The sequence below is a fragment of the Aquarana catesbeiana genome, linkage group LG12 (assembly GCF_042186555.1).
Source record: "Aquarana catesbeiana isolate 2022-GZ linkage group LG12, ASM4218655v1, whole genome shotgun sequence".
In the NCBI taxonomy this organism is placed as follows: domain Eukaryota; kingdom Metazoa; phylum Chordata; class Amphibia; order Anura; family Ranidae; genus Aquarana; species Aquarana catesbeiana.
This window is the reverse complement of record NC_133335.1, coordinates 232,069,147-232,093,576: the sequence shown is the minus strand read 5'-3', so window position 1 is coordinate 232,093,576 and position 24,430 is coordinate 232,069,147. Positions and strand designations below refer to the sequence as shown.

The 24,430-nt window shown below is 42.8% G+C and overlaps 1 long non-coding RNA gene across 1 annotated transcript in view; it reads right to left on the bottom strand.

The window, feature by feature from the left end:
* Nucleotides 1-24,430, bottom strand: part of LOC141113663 (uncharacterized) — a 151,728-nt gene that overhangs the window by 1,086 nt on the left and 126,212 nt on the right. The gene's annotated exons all lie outside the window — the stretch shown is intronic.

Sequence of the window (24,430 nt, the reverse complement as noted above, 5' to 3'; positions counted from 1 at the left end):
GTATAGGCAATTTTTTGGTCAAGGTGAACTAACCCTTTAATTGAACAGGACCCATTGCGCTTTTTTTTTTATTCATTGGCTTAAATGGAAGTTTAACACCAGTAGAATCTACTCAAGCAGAATCTTAGTTTGGATATTATGCTCTTGACTTACATTTCCATAGTCTTTGTTCCACCTTTGTCGGTGTCAGTAGAAGGAATAGTGCCCTATTAACCATATCAGTGGGAGGAATAGTGCCCCATCATTGGTGTCAGTGGGAGGAATAGTGCCCCATCATTGGTGTCAGTGGGAGGAATAGTGCCCCATCATTGGTGTCAGTGGGAGGAATAGTGCCCCATCATTGATTGGTGTCTGTGGGAGGAATAGTGCCCCATCATAAGTGTCATTGGAAGGAATGGTGCCCCATCGTTAATGTCAGTGGAAGGAATAGTGCCCCATCATTGGTGTCTGTGGGAGGAATAGTGCCCCATCATTGGTGTCTGTGGGAAGAATAGTGCCCCATCATTGGTGTCTGTGGGAGGAATAGTGCCCCATCATTGGTGTCAGTGGAAGGAATAGTGCCCCACCATTGGTGTCAGTGGGAGGAATAGTGCCCCATCATTTAACATAGATTGATGCGCTCTGATACAAAGTTCAATCAATGTGAGAAAATAATTTTTTGTGCCCCATCATTGGTGTCATTGGGAGGAATAGTGCCCCATGATTGTCAATAGAAGGAATAGTGCCCCATCGTTGGTGTTAGTGGGAGGAATAGTGCCCCATAGTGTGTGTCAGGTAGAGGAATTGTGCCCCATCATTGGTATCAGTGGGAGGAATAGTTGCCTTATCGTCTGTGTCAGTGGAAGAAATGGTGCCTCATGGTTGGTATCAGTGGAAGGATAGTGTCCCGAGGGCCAGATAAAGGGAAACAAAGGGCCACATCTGGCCCCCAGGTCACAGTTTGGACACCACTGGTCTACATGAATGTGACTAATTGCTGCTAGCTATACTATACCATGACCTCAATATATGTATATATATATAGACACTTGCCACTTTTAGACAACATGAGGACAAGACTGGCGAAGCACACTTCTAGGCACCAGTGCACATTTGCATCTGAATGCCACGTTAGTAAATTGCCCTGTGAGAGACTATCCTCACCTCCTTGTATCATTAGATCCGGACTTCAAAGCATCAGATCATAGCGCAGGGTTCTATGTGTTGGGTTGTGAAGAGTGCACTTCACACCTCCTGCTACAGACCGCGCGCCCCATTATCTGGAGTTGGCTGCAGATGTCTGCATTTAGCTGCGACTCCCCCGTGTAAAATAATTATCACTTTTAGAAAAACGCATCCATTAGTGGTGCTGGAAAAAAAAACATCGGGAGAGAGGAAAAGCTGTTAGAGTTATGAAATAACGAGGCCCTGAGAATTTTTTAGGTATTCAAAGACCGGAGATGATGGTTCAAGAGACGCTTGGCACATGGGAGGGTTGATCGGACAGGTTAGAAATTCTATTGCAATCGTCTGTTATTCCCTCAACTCAAAGTCAGTGTGATGAATGACGTGGCGTTACAGTGCAATGCCAAAATGATTTACTCACCCCCCCAATGCCCCACCCCACCCCCGCTTATATACCCTACATGTGGAATCACTTTCATATGAAGGGTACTCACCCACCGAAGTTACAATGCCCCTCTCTAGTCATGGAATAGGTCAAACATTTGGAAGGGTATACAGTATAAAGGTTTGTCACACTTGAGGGTTTATTGAAGGAGTTGAAGGTAACAGTACACAGTTAATGGGTAAGGCCAACATGTTTCTGGGGAATTCCTCACCTCTTCATCAGGGCTGAAGTGTTGGATAGGCTTGGACTAGTAATGTGATGCAATTTGGATGCCTATAATAAAGCTGGATCAGAGCGGTTATCCATCACAGCATCACATCACAGTACTAGTCCAAGCCTATCCACCACTTTAGCCTTGATGAAGGCGGGGGAGGCATTTTCCACAAAACGCATTGGATTTACCTGTTACCTGTCGATTGATGTCCATAAACGCCTTCAATTTACCCCCCCCAAGTATGACCTGGGCTACTGCTAAGGCAGTACAGCCAGTACTCCCAAACCGGGCCCGGGCCCCATCAGTTCAAAAAGGGGGGCCCAGGCTCCTGCTGAGTAGGAGGGCGGCTGTACTGCCTTACTGCTGACACCGATCCTCCTTGTGGCTTCCCAGCGCTGTTGGTGGTGGTGTCTGTGGCCCCTGAAATTTGCTGGCTGCTCTTTGTTCTTTCTGTTGTAACTAATTGAACAAATAAAGATTTTGGACTCGCAATGCTATTTGTTTGCCATACGGTTTTAGGGCTGGTATTTTTAACTCTCATTGCAGGTGGATATGGCACATATCTATTTCCTAGCTTGGTCCAGCCAACTTTTTTACCCCAGAGGAACCCACACAATTATTTTTAGATCTCTGGAAACCCCTGCCAATGGCATGGAGGTCAGCTGGAAGAAAGCCCCTTACAGTAGTGGGTAGAATGCCACCATACGGAGAGTTGTTCCCCCGCCATTGTCTCTGCCAAGTAGTGTTGGCCCCAGAATTATGCAGGTGTCATCAGATGGGAGGACAATCGACCACCCCATGAACCCCTAATAACCTCTGGAAAGTTTCACTGAGCCATGCTTGAGAATGCCTCCCTTATAGTAAAGGTCAGAATGCCACCATACAGAGAGCTAAAGAGAAAACTGGTGCCATGTCACTGATTCTCTGCCAAGTAGCATCGACCCCAGAACTATGCAGGCATCACCAAACAAGAGGTTGATCAACCACCATTCAAGGAACCTCTAACATCCTCTGGAGGAACCCTAAAGATTGCATAAAGCCTGGTGGAGAATGGCTGACGTGGTCAATTGAGCCTACAACGTTGGATCTGTGTGCCTTCATTCGTCCTAGACGTAGTAGGATGCTTTGGAAAGAAGCAAGAGGCCAGCATTTAACCTGTCAGTGTACACAAAGGGGAAGAAGGGCGAGCAAACAGGGAAATTAAAGTGCTTCCTACAGGTTGCCAGGAGACCGCAACTCTTGGCTAAAAATTGTACTTGAAGTGTGTGCGTAGAAATCACCAGCATGGCAATTCAGATTCCACCATAACCGAAACACGTTACTATTCCGAGTCTAAGATTTCATTTCAATGTTGTAACTCTTATTTACACCATGAAAGATGAAATTGCAAAACTGATATGTTGTCACGCTCCGGAATAACTAGTAACTAACAACAGCTGTGAAACAAGATGATTACATTGTGGCCGCCGTCATCCTATAATACATTGTTGTCATCCTATAATACATTGTTGTCATCCTATAATACATTGTGGCCACTGTCCTCCTATAATACATTGTTGTCATCCTATAATACATTGTTGTCATCTTATAATACAATGTGGCCGCCGTCCTCCTATAATACATTGTGGCCACTGTCCTCCTATAATACATTGTTGTCATCTTATAATACAATGTGGCCGCCGTCCTCCTATAATACATTGTGGCCACTGTCCTCCTATAATACATTGTTGTCATCCTATAATACATTGTGGCCACCGTCTTCCTATAATACATTTTTGTTATCCTATAATACATTGTTGCCACCGTCCTCCTATAATACATTGTGGCCTCCGTCCTATAATACATTGTTGCCACCGTCCTCCTATAATACATTGTGGCCTCCGTCCTCCTATAATACATTGTGGCCTCCGTCCTCCTATAATACATTGTTGCCACCGTCCTCCTATAATACATTGTGGCCTCCGTCCTCCTATAATACATTGTGGCCTCCGTCCTCCTATAATACATTGTTGTCACCATCCTCCTATAATACATTGTGGCCTCCGTCCTCCTATAATACATTGTGGCCTCCGTCCTCCTATAATACATTGTGGCCTCCGTCCTCCTATAATACATTGTTGTCACCATCCTCCTATAATACATTGTGGCCTCCGTCCTCCTATAATACATTGTGGCCTCCGTCCTCCTATAATACATTGTGGCCTCCGTCCTCCTATAATACATTGTGGCCTCCGTCCTCCTATAATACATTGTTGTCACCATCCTCCTATAATACATTGTGGCCTCCGTCCTCCTATAATACATTGTGGCCTCCGTCCTCCTATAATACATTGTGGCCACCATCACCCTATAATACATTGTGGCCTCCGTCCTCCTATAATACATTGTGGCCTCCGTCCTCCTATAATACATTGTGGCCACCATCACCCTATAATACATTGTGACCACCGTCCTCCTATAATATATTGTGGCCACCGTCCTCCTATAATACATTGTGGCCACCGTCTTTCTTTAATACATTGTTGCGATTGTCATCCTATATCATATTGTGGGCACATTTTTCTGCCTCTATACACCTGTAAATGTCTGTATACATGGGCACATAGGCGAACATGGAGTGTTTAGAGGCAGAAAAAAAAAAACCACTGAACGCCCTTAATGGCGGCTTTTTTGTCATCTGGTGTATATGAGGCCCAAGACTTAAAATATGCTCTGCATGAGTACATCTATTCATAGAACCATTGTACGTAGCTATACTCAGGTATACACCGATGCGCTCAGCATCCACAAGCATGTGCGTATGACATATTGTTAACCTCTATCTAATGGCAATAAACTTAATTGAAAAAAGTAAAAAAAAAAAAAAAAATCATAATAAAATGTATGAAAAACAAAAAACATGCTCAACTCTAAACCGATAATCGGTAAAGGCCTTTAACACATTCCCACCCGGCCTATAGAAAAATGACAGCTAGTATAATAACAGGATTAAAACCTGATTTAAGCTCAAACCTTCTCATATGGAAAAATGATTTCATTCAACTCCCTGTATTCATCAGAAAAAAATGTTTATTAGAAATCAAGTAATGAAGAAAAGTTTAACCGTAAAATTGGTCCCTCATCACACAAACGCTCACACTGTTAAAAGGCCGATTGTCCACCTCATATAAATATACAATGTCTTGAAAAAGTATTCATACCCCTTGAAATTTTCCCCATTTTCTCATGTTACAACTAAAAACGTAAATGTATTTTATTGGGATTTTATGTGATAGACCAACACAAAGTGGCACATAATTGTGAAGTGGAAGGAAAATGATAAATGGTTTTACAAATAAATATGTGAAAAGTGTGGGGGGTACATTTGTATGGCGCCCCCCGGAGTCAATACTTTGTAGAACCGCCTTTCTCTGCAATTACAGCTGCAAGTCTTTTTGGGGATGTCTCTACCAGCTTTGCACATCTAGAGAGGGACATTTTTGCCCATTCTTCTTCTTTGTAAAATATCTCAAGCTCTGTCAGATTGGATGGAGAGCGTCTGTGAACAGCAATTTTCAAGTCTTGTCACAGATTCTCAATGTGATTTAGGTCTGGACTGTGACTGGGCCATTCTAACACATGAATATGCTTTGATCTAAACCATTCCATTGTAGCTCTGGCTGGATGTTTCGGGTTGTTGCCCTGCTGGAATGTGAACCTCCACCCCAGTCTCAAGTCTTTTGCAGACTCTAACAGGTTTTCTTCTAAGATTGTCCTGTATTTGGCTCCATCCATCTTCCCATCAACTCTGACCAGCTTCCCTGTCCCTGCTGAAGACAAGCATCCCCACAACATGATGCTGCCACCACCATGTTTCACGGATGGGGGATGGTGTGTTCAGGGTGATGTGCAGTGTTAGTTTTCTGCCACACAGAGTATTTGCTTTTAGGCCAAAAAGTTCAATTTTTGTCTCATCTGACCAGAGCACCTTCTTCCACATGTTTGCTGTGTCCTCCACATGGCTTCTCACAAACTACAAACAGAACTTCTTATGACTTTCTTTCAACAAAGACTTTCTTCTTGTCACTCTTCCATAAAGGTCAGATTTGTGGAGAACACGACTAATAGTTGTCCTGTGGACAGATTCTCCCACCTGAGCTGTGGATCTCTGCAGCTCCTCCAGAGTTACCATGGGCCTCTTGGCTTCTTCTCTGATGAATGTTCTCCTCAGAGAGGCAGCCAAGAGGCCCATTGTAACTCTGGAGGAGCTGCAGAGATCAACAGCTCAGGTGGGAGAATCTGTCCACAGGACAACCTATTACCCGGTTTCCCCGAAAATAAGACCTGGCGTGATCGTCAGTGATGGCTGCAATATAAGCCCTACCCCCCAAATAAGCCCTAGTTAAAGTCCTTGTAGGTCTTATTTTCAGGGTAGGGCTTAGGGTAGGGCTTATTTTCGGGGAAACGGTAGGGCTCATTTGTGGGGTAGGGCTTATATTGCAGCCATCACTGACAATCACGCTAGGTCTTATTTTCGGGGAAACAGGGTAGTCGTGCTCTCCACAAATCTGGCCTTTATGGAAGAGTGGCAAGAAGAAAGACATTGTGGAAAGAAAGTCATAAGAAGTCCTGTTTGCAGTTTGTGAGAAGCCATGTGGGGGACACAGCAAACATGTGGAAGAAGGTGATCTGGTCAGATGAGACCAAAATTGAACTTTTGGCCTAAAATCAAAACGCTATGTGTGGTGGGAAACTAACACTCCCGTCAGTTTAGGTGGACGGCCATGTCTTGGTAGGTTTGCAGTTGTGCCATACTCTTTCCATTTTCCGATGATGGATTGAACAGAGCTCCGTGAGATATTCAAAGCTTGGGATATTTTTTGATAACCTAACCCTGTTTTAAACTTCTCCACAACTTAATCCCCGACCTGATTGGTGTGTTCCTTGACCTTCAATGATGCTGCTTGTTCACTAATGCCGCGTACACACGATTGGACTTTTCGACCAGACTTGTCCGACGGACGCTGACGGACCAAATCCGGTGGACAATCCGATCGTGCGTGGGCTTCACCGGACCTTCAGCGGACTTTTCCAGTCGCAAATCTGACGGACTTTAGAGTTGGAACATGCTTCAAATCTTTACGTCGTAACTCCGCCGGACCCAGAAATCCGCTCGTCTGTATGCTAGTCCGACGGACAAAAACCGGCGCTAGGGCAGCTATTGGCTACTGGCTATCAACTTCCTTATTTTAGTCCGGTGTACGTCATCACGTACGAATCCGTCGGACTTTGGTGTGATCGCGTGTAGGCAAGTCCGTTCGTTAGAAAGTCTGTTGAAAGTCCGCCGAAAGTCTGTCGGACGGGCTGTTGGACTTTTGTAGCTGAAAAGTCCGACCGTGCGTACGCGGCATTAGGCTCTCTAACAAAACTCTGAGGGCTTCACAGAACAGCTGCATTTATACTGAGATTAAATTACACACAGGTGGACTGTATTTACTAAATAAGTGACTTCTGAAGGCAATTGGTTCCACTAGATTTTAGTTAGGGGTATCAGAGTAAAGGGGGCTGAATGCAAATGCCCCCCCCCTCACACTTTTCACATATTTATTTGTAAAAAAAATATTGAAAACCATTTATCATTTTCCTTCAACTTCACAATTATGTGCCACTTTGTGTTGGTCTATCACATAAAATCCCAATAAAATACATTTACGTTTTTGGTTGTAACATGACAAAATGTGGAACATTTCAAGGGGTATGAATACTTTTTCAAGGCATTGTGTGTGTACCCTGACCCACTGGCTAGTATTTTCTGTGGATTGGGATATATATGTACAGGATTTGGTAGTACTGGACGGATGGTCCTGCAAAGGAGCAATTCAGTATAATCCTTTGATTGGATGTTATGACGCCTATGCCGCCATGCTTGGATGTACTTGATGAGACAGATCTACACGGTTCATATCCGAAGATGGAGCAAAGTGCATGGATAGTTATGCCGCGTACACACGATCGGACTTTCCGCCAAGAAAACCGTGGATTTTTTTTTCTGAAGGATGTTGGCTCAAACTTGTCTTGCGTACACACAAATGTTGGCCCAAAATTCCGAACGTCAAGAACGCGGTGACGTACAAGACGTAAGACGAGCCGAGGAAAAAGGAAGTTCAATAGCCAGTGCGGCTCCTTCTGCTCGATTCCGAGCATGCGTGGAACTTTTGTCTGACGGACTTGTGTACACGCGATCGGACTTTCCGACAACAAGTTTTGTTGGCTGAAAATTTGAGAACCTGCTCTCAAACATTTGTTGGCGAAAATTCTGACAGCAAACGTCCGATGGAGCCTACACACGGTCGGACTTGCCGACAACAGGCTCACATGGAACATTTCCCGTCGGAAAATCCGAGCGTGTGTACGGGGCATTACAATGTGGATTATATCCAAACATGATGCAGCGGTCTAGAGGAGGCTGATTAAAGAAGGTTCTGAAGGTGCAGTGATGTTGGGGACCCAGTTGGGGACCCAGCCACGGACCCAGCCACAGGTCAAATATCATCTGCTGTACCTGAGCAAACCTTCATTGCCTTGAGTTCCTCCCTGGCCTGTTCAGTTGGCCACACTGGTAGGGCACACAATGGTCGAGGACCCCCAAGAACAGTTCCAAAGGTCATTGTAATCCATCAAAAGCATGATATGAGGAACATGAAAGTCCCTTTAGACTTAGACTTTAATTTTCTTCATATGATGCTTTTCTCACCTATGGAGAATTTTGGGTGCCACGTTTTTTTGGTTTTTTTTTGCGATATTACAGGCACACATAATTTTAAAGCTTGACATGTTTGGTATCTGTTTACTTGACACAACCTCATCCTTTATATTTTACCAAAAAAATTGGGTATTACATTTTGTGTGTTTGCGCTAAAATTAATTTTATTATATATATATTTTTTTCTTATATTATATTATATTATATTATATTATTATTATATTATATATTTTCTTATATTTCTTTTATTATATTTTTTTTTTTCTTAAAAAAAAAACATGCATTTGAACAGTTGTGCAAATATCGTGCGACTTAAAAAAAAATGCAACCAATATATTTTTATTCTACAGGGCCTCTGCTTTCAAAAAGATTTCTGGGGGGGGGGGGGGTTTAAGTCATTTTGTAGCCAAAAATAATGCAGATTTTTGCATGTGCAAAAAAAATAATAAATTGCTGTAGAGGCGAAGTGGTTATGGAAGCCAACACCTCAGGATAAGGATCTTTATTTTACCAAATATTACATAGTTAATGTACTGTAGTCGAAAAAGACACCAGTCCGTCCAGTTCAACCAACATATTCAAAAAAAAAAAAAAAAAGTGACCGCTCTATCTACCGGGATTGGAAATTCACAGCCGCGTGACTAAAATAAAGTCCCTTCTCCTTGTGTGGAAGCTTTGTGAATTCAGTCTCATGTCTGATGAACCTCTTCTATCTGCCGGGTCGTTCCTGGAGAAGTCTTGGCTGCATCTGGTCAGTTGGAAGCGAAATTTGTCTGATTTCCTGCATTCTCAGTGCAGGGACACGATGGGAGCTTAGTTTGTTTGCACAGAGAAGGGTAACGATTGTGAGGTGCGTCACCGTCCCCCCTCCCCCCTCTCCACGTTTATTACAGAGCAATTAATCTCAGTTTATCCAAATACAGGAAGGTAAATTCTCTGAGATACATGAAACACAAACACTTGAGCAACCTGCGGCCATCTGTGTGCAGGCATTTAACTCTTTACTTTGTTGTCACCTTTTATTATTCCTATTTATTTCACCTGTATTATTACTCCGAATTTTGTTACTTTTTGTTCTGTTATCAGTTGTAATGACTGTAATGTCCGCTGTAGACTGAGATCAGCCTGCAGTGTAAAATGTATCTAAACCCAAAAACATATTAATATGCAACATATCCATTAATGGTGCCGCTAAGGGGGCTCTTTGAAGAGATTTCCTCTCACTTCCTGGTGTGTGTACAGGACAGGAAGTGAAGGAAAATGTAAACGCAGATAAAAAAAAAAAAAAAGACTGTCAGAGGTTTCAACCCAGGCATGGGATGCTATGTCTGAGGACCATACCTACTAAATTACATGGTGAATACAGCCATAAAAATGTCCAATGCATTTTTGCCATTAAGGCCTTGGTCATGGCCAAGGCCTAATTGGACTGAAATGCGCTGGAAATTTTCCTTTAAGGCTTTTATGCTGTACGACAGGAATATGCAATTAGCGGACCTCCAGCTGTTGCAACACTACAAGTCCCATCATGCCTCTGGGTGTCATGCTTGTGGCTGTCAAGAGTCTTGCTATGCCTCATGGGACTTGTAGTTCTGCAACAGCTGGAGGTTCGCTAATTGCATATCCCTGCTGTACGAGGTTCTGAGTACCGGGTTTTGGAGCTGTTGGAATATCCCAGCAGTGGTTGTAGTGGTGTCTCATTTGTTTTCAGTAGTCGTGTCTTGTTTCTGGTTTCCTGATACAGTATAAGGACTAAGGGTTGTCACTCTAGACCAGATATCAGGATGAGCTTGGTTTTGGTCTTAACCCGGGAAGACAGCTGTGACTGCTAGGCCAGTGAGCTGTGGGTGGGAGCTACATGTTTTCCACTTATAAGGTCAGTGATGTCACAAGCATCCCCACCCCATGTGCCACATGGTCATATTGAGTCAATGACGTTAGTGACATTGACCTAATGTGCCCATTTAAGGTCAATAATGTCACAAGCCTCCCCCCCTTGTGCCGCATAGTCAATGAGGTTGGTGGCATTGACCTAGTGTGCTCATGTAAGGTCAGTGATGTCACAAGCACCCCCACCCCCCTTGTGCCACATTGTCATATTAGGTCAATGAGGTTGGTGGCATTGACCTAGTGTGCCCATATAAGGTCATCGATGTCGCAAGCATCCTCGCCCCTTGTGCCACATGGTCATATCAAGTCAATGACGGTGGCATTGACCTAATGTGCCCATGTAAGGTCAATGATGTCACAAGCATTACAGCCCCTTGTGCCATATAGTCATATTAGGTCAATAATGTCACAAGCCTCCCCCCCTTGTGCCACATGGTCAATGAGGTTGGTGGCATTGACCTAGTGTGCTCATTAGGTCAACGAGGTTGGTGGCATTGACCTAGTGTGCTCATGTAAGGTCAGTGATATCACAAGCATCCCCGCCCCCCTTGTGCCACATGGTCATATTAGGTCAATGAAGTTGGTGGCATTGACCTAGTGTGCCCATGTAAGGTCATCGATGTCGCAAGCATCCTCGCCCCTTGTGCCACACGGTCATATCAAGTCAATGACGTTGGTGGCATTGACCTAATGTGCTCATGTAAGGTCAATGATGTCACAAGCATTACCGCCCATTGTGCCACATAGTCATATTAGGTCAGTGATGTTGGTGGCGATCTAATATGTGCCCATATAAGGTCAATGATGTCACAAGCATTACCGCCCCTTGTGCCACATGATCATAGGTCAATGAGGTTGGTGGCATTGACCTAGTGTGTCCATGTAGTGTGTCCATGTCACAAGCATCCTTGCCCCTTTTGTATATATGCAGTTGTGCCATGGGAAATCCCACCTGCAGCTCAAGCTGACTTCTGCATGCAAAAGAATATGGGTTCAGACCAAACCCAAGCTCGTACCTAGTCGGGAAATGTGTTCCTGGCAGGATCAGCAGCTGAAAATAAAAGGTAAAAATACTTATACTTGGGGGGGGGGGGGGGGGAGCTAATGCAGCCAACACATCTAAGGACTGGTAAGCTGCAATATATGACATATTTTTTGGTTTAGTTTTATTTATATTTAACGTGTTGAGGGCCATAAAGAAGTAGTAAGATGGCCACAGTTTGATGTGATTCTTTTTTACCCTTTCCTACCCTATCCAAATCTGAACAAAAACAATGACTGTAATGTGGAAACACGTTGGGCGGAGTTTAGGCTTGTGACGTCATCGCGCACGCCAGAGAAGGTTTTGGCAATGCCATATTTGTTCTTCTAAAATGCGAGTATACCTGTCTTTCGTGCCAGTGCAACATCCTAATAAATTTTACATGTGTTTAATTTGCTACACTATGAGCTTCTGTCCTCCTTTGCCTCATTATAAGAATTGTGGTTGGTTTTATACATAATCATATACAGCACTTTAAAGTGATAGTGCACCTATTTTTAGTAAAAAAACAAAAAAAAAGAAATTTTGGCTAGAGTCACATTTTTTGGTGGTGCGCTATTAGTAAATGTGCATCGCTGTCAGCTGAGGTAAACTCCGGGTTGGAGGTAGGGCAGCGCGTTGCATCCAGATGTGTCATTCCCGGTGTGTGGGAAAGGCAGCAGTGACCTTGTACCTTGGTGTGTACATGAAAACAGGACGCTGGCTCTTTTCCTGCCCAGCTGTCTGTCTTAATGCGCCTTCCCCAAACACTGTAAGTCAGTAATCTGTTAATAGCCAGCCTCGTCTGGGACAGGTGCCGCGAGCTTAGCCCTAGGTGCAGGCTGACTCACTTCCCAGGTATGGCTGAGAGCGGTGAGTAATGGGTCGCAGAGAGCAGGACCACCTCCTTGGCGGCGCACGCCGTATCTGACGAGCTGATAATTACGGGGTTGACTTTCCAGACGTCCCCCCCCCACCGGGGTCTCCTCTATTCGGTCACATAATGAAACAAAAGCTAGGGAGCATTTTTTTTCAGCCAAGCTTTGGATGGCAACAACGACCAAAGGGTTGAACCCAACATTTTTCTATCAACAAAATTAACGAATGTGTTGGAAGTTGTCTGCTTTGAACATTTGGATGTTTTTTTTTTGTAGACCAACGCTGGGGTAAAGTGGTTGAACTTGTGGTACGTGCCATGGTACTAGCCAACGTTTCAAAATGATTAGGATGGACACCTGCCGAGCACATGGAAAGCAATAAAATTGGACATCACATCACATCTTTTTTGCCTAGTGCCCAACTGTCCCTGATTTCGAGGAGCTGTCCAACTTTCGAAACGAATCTCACCCTTCAGCTTTTCTCCTCAGCTGTCCCTCTAAGGATGCAAGAACATCTGAGCGTTTTCTAGCTCAAAGTTCCAACGCTGGAGGAGGAAAAAAAAAAAGCATTCTCCATGGAGATGGTTCACATCTCCACTCCAAGTCACCTGAAGCCAATCCAAAAAAGTTTTGGATCTCGATTTGAGCAGATTGATGCAATTTTGAGGCATTTTGTTGCCACATACAAATGCATTGAAATGCACAATTTGCACGTTTTTGAGTGTGTTTTTTTTTTTGCTCAAATGCAATAATTAAGTAAAAATAAATAAAAAATCAATAAAATTAAACAAAAATAATCAAAGAAATAAATACATACACACACATATATATATATATAGATATCTATATATATAGTAAATGAATAAATAAACCCCTAATCCTAACCCTAAAGCCCCATACACACTATCAGATTTTCTGCTGAGTTTTTCCTTCAGATTTGCCAAAACCATATAATATGGAGGTCAAACCTTGGGAGTTTTAATGTGTATGCAATCAGGCAGGCCTTTGCACTAAATGGTTTTGGTAAATCTCAAGGAAAAACTCCGCAGAAAATCTGATAGTGTGTATGGGGCTTAACAAATGAAAAAAAAAATAGTAAATAATAAAAATAAGTAAATAAATACAAAATAATAATAATAATAAATTACCCCTAACCCCAACAAAAAAAAACAAATAATAAGTAAAAATAAAATAATAAATTAAAATAAATTAATTAAGCATGAACGCTAACCGCTAACACTAACAAAAAATAAATAAATAATAAAAGTGTATTAAAAAGCTAAAAAAAAAATACATAGCAATAAATGATGAAACAGATGATATTTTTTCCTATTGGCCAATAAAAAAAAACCCAAAACACCAAAGCAAAATGCGCAACAAAACGCTAGAAAAAAATGCTCAAAAATGTGATGCTCAGGTGTATATGCAACCTAAAAGGTATAGACTTCTATAACGTATCTACCAAAACCCTTATACAATGATAAACCTTTCATCCGTCCTCACATTCTTAGATTTGAGGTTTATGAAGGTTCTCATGTCTCCTGGTCTTGGACCATGGGCGTCCGCATGGGGGGGGGCAAGCGCTCTCCCCCCCAGAGCAAGGTGTCAACACGCGGACACTCAGGGTCGATCCTGGGTGGGTGTCCAGGGTGCAAAGGGGGGGGCAAAGAAGCTGTGGCAGTCGCTCACTGTTACATTCAGCAGCAGCAGCACCGCGACTCCCTAGACTCTCTTATTGCACCGTCCGCTGGCCTCTCTGCTGCCTGCTGCACTGGTTGCTAGACTCACCTGGCGTCTAGCAACCAGTGGTGTCACATCATGAGGTTGAGGCGAGGCCCCAGCATTCAGAACAGAGGAGGAACTTCTTCCTCCTTCACGCCTGGTCAATTTTGGCTCCACCCACCTGTTCCATCTTCTCCAGGCAGTGTGCTCAGAGCCTGAGAGAAGCAAGGGAGCATGCCTGAAGAGCTCAATGTGAGCTGTCCACCTGCACCAGCACCAGCACCAGCCTGACGTGAGGCAGCCTGTGTCCATGTTCTGGAGCTCATGTAACAGCACTACTTGTATAATTGCCGTCAAGGTGTTAAATTAATTATTTCATGATAGATATGCGGTAGATATCATTGCTAACCTTCTAAAAATACTCTTTAATTGGCTGTAATGCTGAGCTGTGGGTCTGCATGCTTTCTAATGAAAATCAGCAAAGTTTAATGAAAGATACAATTTTTATATGCATACCTCCTCCGAGTTAATGAATATAAATATTGGAACAACAGAGCTATGGTTGGCATTTTCAGAAAGAAAAGTCAGTAGTGGAAACCTCTGTACACATAAAAACAGATTAGAAATTGCTAATCAGACAATGGCAGCTTGATCCTTCTATTAAGCTTTTGCATCAGGTTTCTGAAACCTTTGCATACCTGCACTTTATGTAATAAGGATTAAGCCCCTCCCCTTCATGACATTGTCGAAAAGGGGCGGAACATGGGTGACCTTAAAATTATGCCCCCCCTGAAAAAAGTTCTACTGACGCCCATGTCTTGATATGAAGGTTCTCGTGTCTCCGGGTCATGGTATGAGGGTTCTCGTGTCTCTAGGTCTTGGTATGAAGGTTCTCGGGTCTTCAGGTCTTGGTATGAAGATTCTTGTGTCTCCAAGTCATGGTATGAGGGTTCCCATGTCTGTAGGTCTCGGCTATGAAGGTTCTTGGGTCTCCAGGTCTTGGTATAAAGGTTCTCATGTCTCCAGTACATGGTATGAGAGTTCGGTGTCTCCAGGTCATGGTATGAGGGTTATCATGTCTCCGGGTCTTGGTATGAATGATCTTGTGTATCTACCAAATCCATTATACAATGCTAAACCTTTCATCCATCCTCACATTCTTAGATTTAATCTGTATGAGGGTTCTTATGTCTCCAGGTCTTGGTATGAAGGTTCTTGTGTATCTGGGTCATGGTCTGAGGGTTCTCGTGTCTACAGGTCTTGGTATGAAGGTTATTGGGTCTCCAGATATTAGTATGAAGGTTATTGGGTCTCTAGGTCTTGGTATGAAGGTTCTCATGTCTCCAGGACATGGTATGAGGGTTCCATGTCTCCAGGTCATGTTATGAGGGTTCTCGTGTCTTCGGGTCTTGGTATGAAGGTTCTTGTGTCTCGGGGTCATGGTATGAGGGGTATGAGGGTTCTCGTGTCTCCAGGTCATGGTATGAGGGTTTTTGTGTCTGCAGGCCATGGTGCGGGGGTTCTTGTTTCTCCAGGTCTTGGTATGAAGATTCTCATGTCTCTAGGTCATGGTATCTCTAGTAGTAGTTTGTCATATTCAAGTAGGCTTGTTCTGTAGGATTGAAGACATTTTGTAGCTTCTCCAAGCTACGTCTTCAGTTCCATTAAGTGTCAGGCAGATATCCCAGTATTTATATCCACACAGGAAGCACTGATAACTTCATCCAATCACCATGGAAAGGCAGTGCAATTTAGTCATCCTATATGGGACGGAGTGTCAGAAAACCTCAGAAGAATCTTTATCAAAGGTCTCATCCTTGTGTCAAAGACCTTTTACATTGGGAATATGAAGTATCCTCTAGCCAAGTAAATGGCCCAACATAGGAAGGCAAATTTTCCAGGTCAACACTCAGCAGTCTTCCGGAAAGGGAACGGAAGCTAACGGAAAGGGACTTTCTTTCGAGGACAGTGGTGTGCACACCTCTGACAAAGAGGACAACTGGTTCACAAGAGGCATGAAAGAGACCATCTATTTCAAACTGAAACCATCATTAAACTGGGGTGGGGGGGTCTTTTACCCCATCTGTCTTCTACGCATAAAGCCTCTTTAACATCTCCACTCTGGTGGTATTACAAAAGTTCACAAAGTCAGCCATGTATATAAAAGGATTAACATTTATGAAGCCTTCCCGGTACCAAGATGGGATTATGGAACTAGAACAGGGGGTTCCACAACTTTCACACTTCCTATCTTGTTTTTGGACAATCAGCATCTAGACAGATTCCGTGGTGATTCGGTTGAAAATTATTCCCAATGACCACAAATGTAAATAGCTTTCTTTCCACTGACAATCAATGAAGGGAGGATTCTCCCCACTGACCAGTAATTTAAGGAGCATTCTTCCCACTGATCACCAATGTAAGGAGCATTCTTCCCACTGATCACCAATGTAAGGAACATTCTTCTCACTGATCACCAATGTAAGGAACATTCTTCACACTGATCACCAATGTAAGGAACATTCTTCTCACTGATCACCAATGTAAGGAGCATTCTTCCCACTGATCACCAATGTGAGGAACATTCTTCTCACTGATCACCAATGTAAGGAACATTCTTCTCACTGATCACCAATGTAAGGAACATTCTTCTCACTGATCACCAATGTAAGGAACATTCTTCTCACTGATCACCAATGTAAGGAACATTCTTCTCACTGATCACCAATGTAAGGAACATTCTTCTCACTGATCACCAATGTAAGGAACATTCTTCCCACTGATCACCAATGTAAGGAGCATTCTTCCCACTGATCACCAATGTAAGGGGCATTCTTCCCACTGATCACTAATGTAAGGAACATTCTTCTCACTGATCACCAATGTAAGGAACATTCTTCTCACTGATCACCAATGTAAGGAACATTCTTCTCACTGATCACCAATGTAAGGAACATTCTTCTCACTGATCACCAATGTAAGGAACATTCTTCCCACTGATCACCAATGTAAGGGACATTCTTCTCACTGATTACCAATGTGAGGAGCATTCTTCCCACTGATCACCAATATACTGTGAGCTGTAGATATACCCTGTTTCCCCGAAAAGAAGACCTAGCGTGATTGTCGGTGATGGCTGCAATATAAGCCCTACCCCCCAAATAAGCCATAAAGTCCTTGTAGGTCTTATTTTCAGGGTAGGGCTTATTTTCGGGGCAAACAGGGTAGGGCTTATTTGGGGGGTAAAGCTTATATTGCAGCTATCACTGACAATCACGCTAGGTCTTATTTTCGGGGAAACAGGGTAGTAACTACTAGTAGGAGTTCCCTCACCCTGGAAAGTCACTGCAAGGGTTCCTCCAAAAAAAAAAAAAAAAAAGTTGAGAAAGGCTGGTCTAACAAATCATTTTCTGCATAATATTTATTCCATATGGTCGGCCTAACTGAGGTGTGGTCGAGTGTGTCCTTTGTCTACATACTTTGCTCTCTAAAGTGTCTCATTGGTGTAATGTTTACCTGAAAGTAATTTTTTTTTTTTTTTTCTAAGCTTTTTATAACCTGGCCTGTTGCAGAAAGCCCAGCCTGCATTCTAAAGGACTGCCAGATAATATTAACTGGTCACATCGACTGTCTCATCTTTCCAAGTAAACTCAAGGTTGTGTTGACGGGCTGTTTTTTTGCTTGGAGCAAGGAGTAAGGCAGAGGCGTAACTAGAACCTTCCGGGCCCTTGTGCAAGAAACCATGACGGGGGGCCCCCTGACCGCCGGGGTCCTGGTGCCCTTCCCACTGATTGGTCCCAAAGCCCTTTACTCCCATCGCAGGCCTCCTATTTTACTTTTCTGCAACTTTGGTGGGTTGAGTGCCATAGACTGCAATGGTAAATCACAAAAGTCGCAAGCAAGTTGGGGTTGCAGCATTGTGAACTGAGCCCATATTCTGCAGTGGGCCCCCTGCCTGTCATCTTGGGGCCCACTGCAGAATGCCGGGGCATGGTTGCAAATGCGACCTTTGTGACCCTGGTAGTTCCGCCACTGGAGTGAGGAACCCTTAGACTGAACAGCCAGTTAACCCTTGCAGTTGGGGGGGGGGGTGGGGGCACTACTGTAAGGGTAATTATTATTATTATTTTTTTTTTATATTGTACCCGTAGTTGGGCTTTTTTTTTCTTTTGCTTCTGTGCTGCTCTTCTTTGCCAGTTTACCCCACATATCCTCTGCCTACATGTGTTGGGGCGTTTTATGACTTTCAGTGGTGAACAGAAATTCCCCAAGGTGTGGGAGTGATGAGATTGCTGCTCATTGCATAACGATCCTCTATAAATAGGCGCCAGAAGCCTTCTTCACCTATCCGAGTCAACGCGATGACATCATGACGCATCATCCTGCCCGGTGTGTGTGTGCCCCGGCAGTCACACCATTGGCTGCTCTGCGTCTGCTGCTATAGAGGCAGCTGCCCTCCATGTTTTGTAGAGAGTGAAGGCGACAAAATATCCGTCATCGTCAATGAAGCGTATCCTAGATTGTTTAGATTTACCTGTCTCCTCTGTAAATTACAGGTCACAGTCACAGTACCAAGTGTCATGATGAAGACTTACAGACCCTATCACCGACTTCAAATATCGTCAGGTAAAAGCATGAAAAAAAAAAAAAAAAAAATCAAGTAATGTAAATGCTTACTTGCAGCATTTTTCTTTTCTGGGAGTGTTTAATTGCTGTCTGTGCTGGCCCAGCTCCTCCCTCCTTACACACTCTAGCCCTCTTGGCTTTTGAATTGCTGTCTGTGCTGGCCCAGCTCTTCCCTCCTTCCACATCATAGCCCTCTCCTCTTCTGGGAGTGTCTTACTGTCTGTGCTGGCCCAGCTCCTCCCTCCTTACACATCATAGCCCTCTAATATATATATATATATATATATATAATTTTTTTAGCAGAGACAATAGAGGATAACATTACACTTTAAAAAAGTTTTAGTTTAAACAAGTTTTTAAATGTGTTTAAAATAAATACACTTTAATGAATACATTTTTATATAATATATATATTTATATATATATATATATATATATATATATATATATATATATATATATATATATATATATATATATATATATTACACATACATATACACATACACACACACACACACACACTATATATATATATATATTCATTAAAGTGTATATTTTTTTTACTTTTTTTAAACTGAAACTTTAAAACTTTTTTAAACTACTGTTAAGTGTAATTTTATCCTCTATTGTCTCTGCTAAAAAAAAAAAAATATATATAAGCAGAAACACTAGAGAATAAAACTACACTTAGTTTAAAAAAGTTTTAAATGTGTTTGAACAAAAAAAAAAAAATACACTTTAATGAATAAAAAAATAGTAGCAGGTCGGCTCGCTGCTATTTCAGAATGCCCCCGGGGTAAACGGTAAGTGTTGCGTAAATGGGAAGAGTAATCCCTCGTTCTGCGGAATTAAAAACTCGTTTGCATAAAGTGAAACTCTGGTTGTTCCGGTTGTTGGGAAATTAATCTGATTGAGGAGTGGAAATCTGCACCACAAAGAAGATAAATAGAATTGCTCATATTTCACCTCCATGTACTGTAATCCAGCATCAGGTCTGCTGTTAGAAATCATGGGGGGGGGGCCCCATACAGCCTACCTGACAGGACCCCCCTCCTTCCTGGCCAAAAGTGACTGAGGACATAGATTTATAAGTCCCTTTCCTTGCAGTCTGAGCTGCACAGCTGAATGAGTAGGAAACACTCCAGAGGCTTCCTGCTCATTCACAAACTGAAGCCTAGTAAATAGTTCACTATGCTTTGGTGATGATTGGACACAGGAGTGACTGGTACCCGGTACCCATTACTCACGGTGTTCATTAAGGAAAGGAAGGGGCTAGTAAATTGCATATTTACCGCCCCCCTTACCCCACTTTCTATCCTAAAACTCATCCCTTTGTGCCCGCAGCAGCTGCCGGCAGGAGAGGAGGGAAACCAGAAGCGCTGCGGCGGGAAAGGGGCAAATGGAGGGCCCGGCAGTAGATGGAAGGGGTACGTGTGCTAGGGTCATGCATGAATCTATCCATTACATATAGGGGGTGGCCTGGAGAGATGGAGCGGAGCCTGGTCGCCCCTAATGGAAGGGCCACCCCTGAAGTGAAGATCACTGTAGTAGCGGTGTAGTAGCGATTGAGTAGTGGTGTAGTAGCGGTGTAGTAGCGGTGTTGAAGTGGTGTAGTAGCGGTGTAGTAGTGGAGTAGTAGCGGTGTAGTAGTGGTGTAGTAGCGGTGTAGTAGTGGTGTAGTAGTGGTGTAGTAGTGGAGTAGTAGTGGTGTAGTAGCGGTGTAGTAGTGGTGTAGTAGTGGTGTAGTAGTGGTGTAGTAGCGGTGTAGTAGTGGTGTAGTAGTGGTGTAGTAGCGGTGTAGTAGTGGTGTAGTAGCGGTGTAGTAGTGGAGTAGTAGCGGTGTAGTAGTGATGTAGTAGTGGTGTAGTAGCGGTGTAGTAGTGGTGTAGTAGCGGTGTAGTAGTGGAGTAGTAGCGGTGTAGTAGTGGTGTAGTAGCGGTGTCTATTTTAGTCATTTCCAGCTTTCAGGGGCATCGGCCAGGTATGATGTATACAATGGGGGTTGATTTACTAAAGGCAAATAGACTGTGTGCATTTTGGAAGTGCAGTTGCTCCAGAGCTTAGTAATTGAGGGGAAGCTTCACTCTGCAAAGAATAACCAATCACGTGCAAGGAGAATTTTAAAAATCAGAATTGTTACTTGCACTTGATTGGATGATGGAAGTCAGCAGAGCTCCCCCTCATTTACTAATCTCTAGGGTTTCTTCAAGCCAAACCCGAACACTTTAGCAGCCTGGGAGACATTTGGGTGCCCCAAGGAGAGTAGAAATGCGTTGGGCATAGCGTGCCGCAGTAAACAGTGGGTGTGGCCAAATTGCTCTTACTGACAATATCGCCCCCCCCCCCCAGTGATGTTGAACCTGCCCCCATACAGCCGCCCGCAGCTCCCGGATGGCCACAGATTTGTGTGTGACTGTCTTGGTTACTTGGGGGGGGGGGCACAGCCCGGTCTGAATAACGTGTCCGGGTTTTAGTCTGCCTGAAACTCGGACACATGATTCAAAACCTGGACTGTCCGGGTGAATCCCGGACAGGTGGCAACCCAAGGAACAACCACTTGCAGAGCACACAGTCTACTTGCCTTTAGTAAATCAACCCCTATAGTTGATTCAAGCTGCAACAATGTAACGATCTATAAAACGTCCATACCTGGAATTCCTCTTTAGGGTGCACTGACAATCTATTTTAAATGAATGAGCAGCCATAACACACTACTCATCTGATACACGGGGCATAAATAGGGTTTTACACCCGTCCAGGATTCACATGTAAAGTCCGGGTTTTGAATTATGTGCCTGAAACCCGGACACACTATTAAGATTGAACTGTGGCTCCCCAAGTAACCGAGTACCCATAGGAATGTGCAGGGGTAGTGCCGGGTACCCTAATCACCCCATGCAGTGCAGATTCCCCCTGCTGCCCAGGGAAGGGGAACCCCCCCCACCACGATACATTGTGGGTGAAAGGTGGCAATTGCCTGAGCCTCAATCCCCGGGTGAGTGAGCTCACCATCCACTGTCTTTGACTGAAGTCTCCCCCTTCCCTCCCTTCTCTCTCCTGCCGTCGAACAAGTGAGTACACTAGGGTAAGGGGGATATAAGGGGTGCTCTGCAGACTCTGATATAAAGGGGCACTGGGAACCCTGATTTAAAAGGGGGATGCTGGGAACTCTGATGTATGCAGGAGGTTTGGTGAGCAGAAACCCCCTTACACCAGAGTCCACGGGGGTTTCCCCTTATAGAAAAAATAAATAAATTGTTGAGCGCCGCTAAAGTGTTCCTTAATTTCTACAAGGACTTTTTACAGCACCGTGTCAGACAGTTCTTATGGGGTAGAAGTGCGGTGATGATTGCGCTCACACTCCATTGGCCCTTCCTCCAGATCATTGACTACAGGACTGTACCTCCATGGTGGAAGAGTCTGCAGGAGCCTGGCACTGTACCCGCCACCCACTGATCCTGGGGGGCAATGCTTCGCAGGCTCCTGTGGACAAAAAAAAAATGTGCAGTTATTAATTCTTTTTTTTTTTAAGGTGGACAACGCCTTTCAGCATGTAGAAAGTATTGTGTTCATTAGCCGGGTCAGTGGTGTAACAGAAGCCATAGCAGCCCACACATGTGCTATGGGGCCCTAGGGTAGGAGGGGGAGGGGGGGGGGCTGTTAAACTGAAGTGAAGTTTCCAGTAGAGAAGATCTGAGGTCACATCTCAGGATCCTCTCTGGTCACAGATCCCCCTCTGTGCACAAAGAAGCGTCTACAGTACTTGTATGTCTCAGCCATGTAGTTTTATTGCCCTGTGAAATTCTGCTACAGAATGAAATTACTCCGGTGGGTCTAAAGCAGCCACAAATCCCAGAGATTCTCCTTCTGGGTCGGCTGGGTTTTGTAGTTCTACAAAAAAAAAAAAGGGAAGTTAGGATTTAATGACGTTTGTATTGGGGTTAGAGAGTAATTGTATGCAACAACATTCATCATTTTGTCTTATTATAAAATATAATTTATTATTAATATTACTCTTTTATTATTCAGTTTATTATTATTGTATGCTTTTTATTTTATTATAATATAATTTACTATATTATTATTATGCTATTTTATTTTTATATTATTATTATTTTACAATTTTATTATTATTTTACTACATTATTATACTACTTTATTATTATTATTATTTTACTGTATTGGTAACTATTTTAATATTAATATTATTCTTTAATTCAGAATTTTACTTTTTATTATTATTTTAATATTTACGATATTATTATTTGTGTTATTGTTTTATCATAAAATATTTTTTATTATTATTTGACAATTTTATTATTGTTATTTTATATTATAATTTACATTATTAATGTTATGACTATTGTTGTTCTATAATATTATTTTGTATTTTATTATCAATAATATTATTATAATTAGCTATTACCATTATTTTAATATTTCATTATTGTTATTTTAACAATATTTACTATTTTATTATTATTTATTTTATTATTCACATTTTTATTATTATATTATATAATTTACATTTTTTTTCTTTACTATTTTATTATGATTGTTTTATTCTAATATAAATATAAATATAAATATATATATATATATATATATATATATATATATATATATATATATATATATATATATATTTATATTTTAGAATAAAACAATCATAATAAAATAGTAAAGAAAAAAAATGTAAATTATATAATATAATAATAAAAATGTGAATAATAAAATAAATAATAATAAAATAGTAAATATTGTTAAAATATATACATATACACACACACACTATATTGTCAACATAAAGGGGACACCCACTGGAGTTCCTTTCAGGGACGTCGCCTTTAAAGTAGCAGTGTACATACAATATTATAGACACACTATATTATCAAAAGTATTGGGACACCTGCCTTTACACGCACATGAACTTTAATGGCCTCCCAGTCTTAGTCCGTAGGGTTCAATATTGAGTTGGCCCACCCTTTGCAGCTATAACAGCTTCAACTCTTCTGGGAAGGCCGTCCACAAGGTTTAGGAGGGTGTCTATGGGAATGTTTGACCATTCTTCCAGAAGAGCATTTGTGAGGTCAGGCACTGATGTTGGATGAGAAGGCCTGGCTCGCAGTCTCCGCTCTAATTCATCCCAAAGGTGTGCCCCATCAATTGCTGCCAGTGTGCCCCCCGCCCACCGCCTGTACTTACCCTGTCTCGGTGGTGGTGGGACAGCTCCTCAATTTTATTTATTTATTTTAGGTACTTATATACGCAGCGCTTTACATATACATTGTACATTCTCATCAGTCCCTGCCCTCAGGGAGCTTACAACCTAAGGTCCCTAACACACATTCATATACTAGGACCAATTTAGACAGAAGCCAATTAACCTACCAGCATGTCTTTGGAGGGTGGGAGGAAACCGGAGTACCCGGAGGAAACCCACGCAGGCACAGGGAGAACATGCAAACTCCAGGCAGGTAGTGTCGTGATTGGGATTCAAACCAGCGACCTTTTTTACTGCTAGGCGAGAGTTCTAACCACTTCATCACTGTGCCGCTCAATGTCTTCTGCCATCCTCTGTTATGATTGGATGCCCGATAGGTGTCCAATCACAGCGTCTGTTGTTTCAGCCAATCAGGTGACAGGTAACAGATCCGAGCACCTGATTGGCGGAAAAGCGGTTTAGTGTTAGAAAAGCGACTGAATATTCGCTTTTCTAACACAG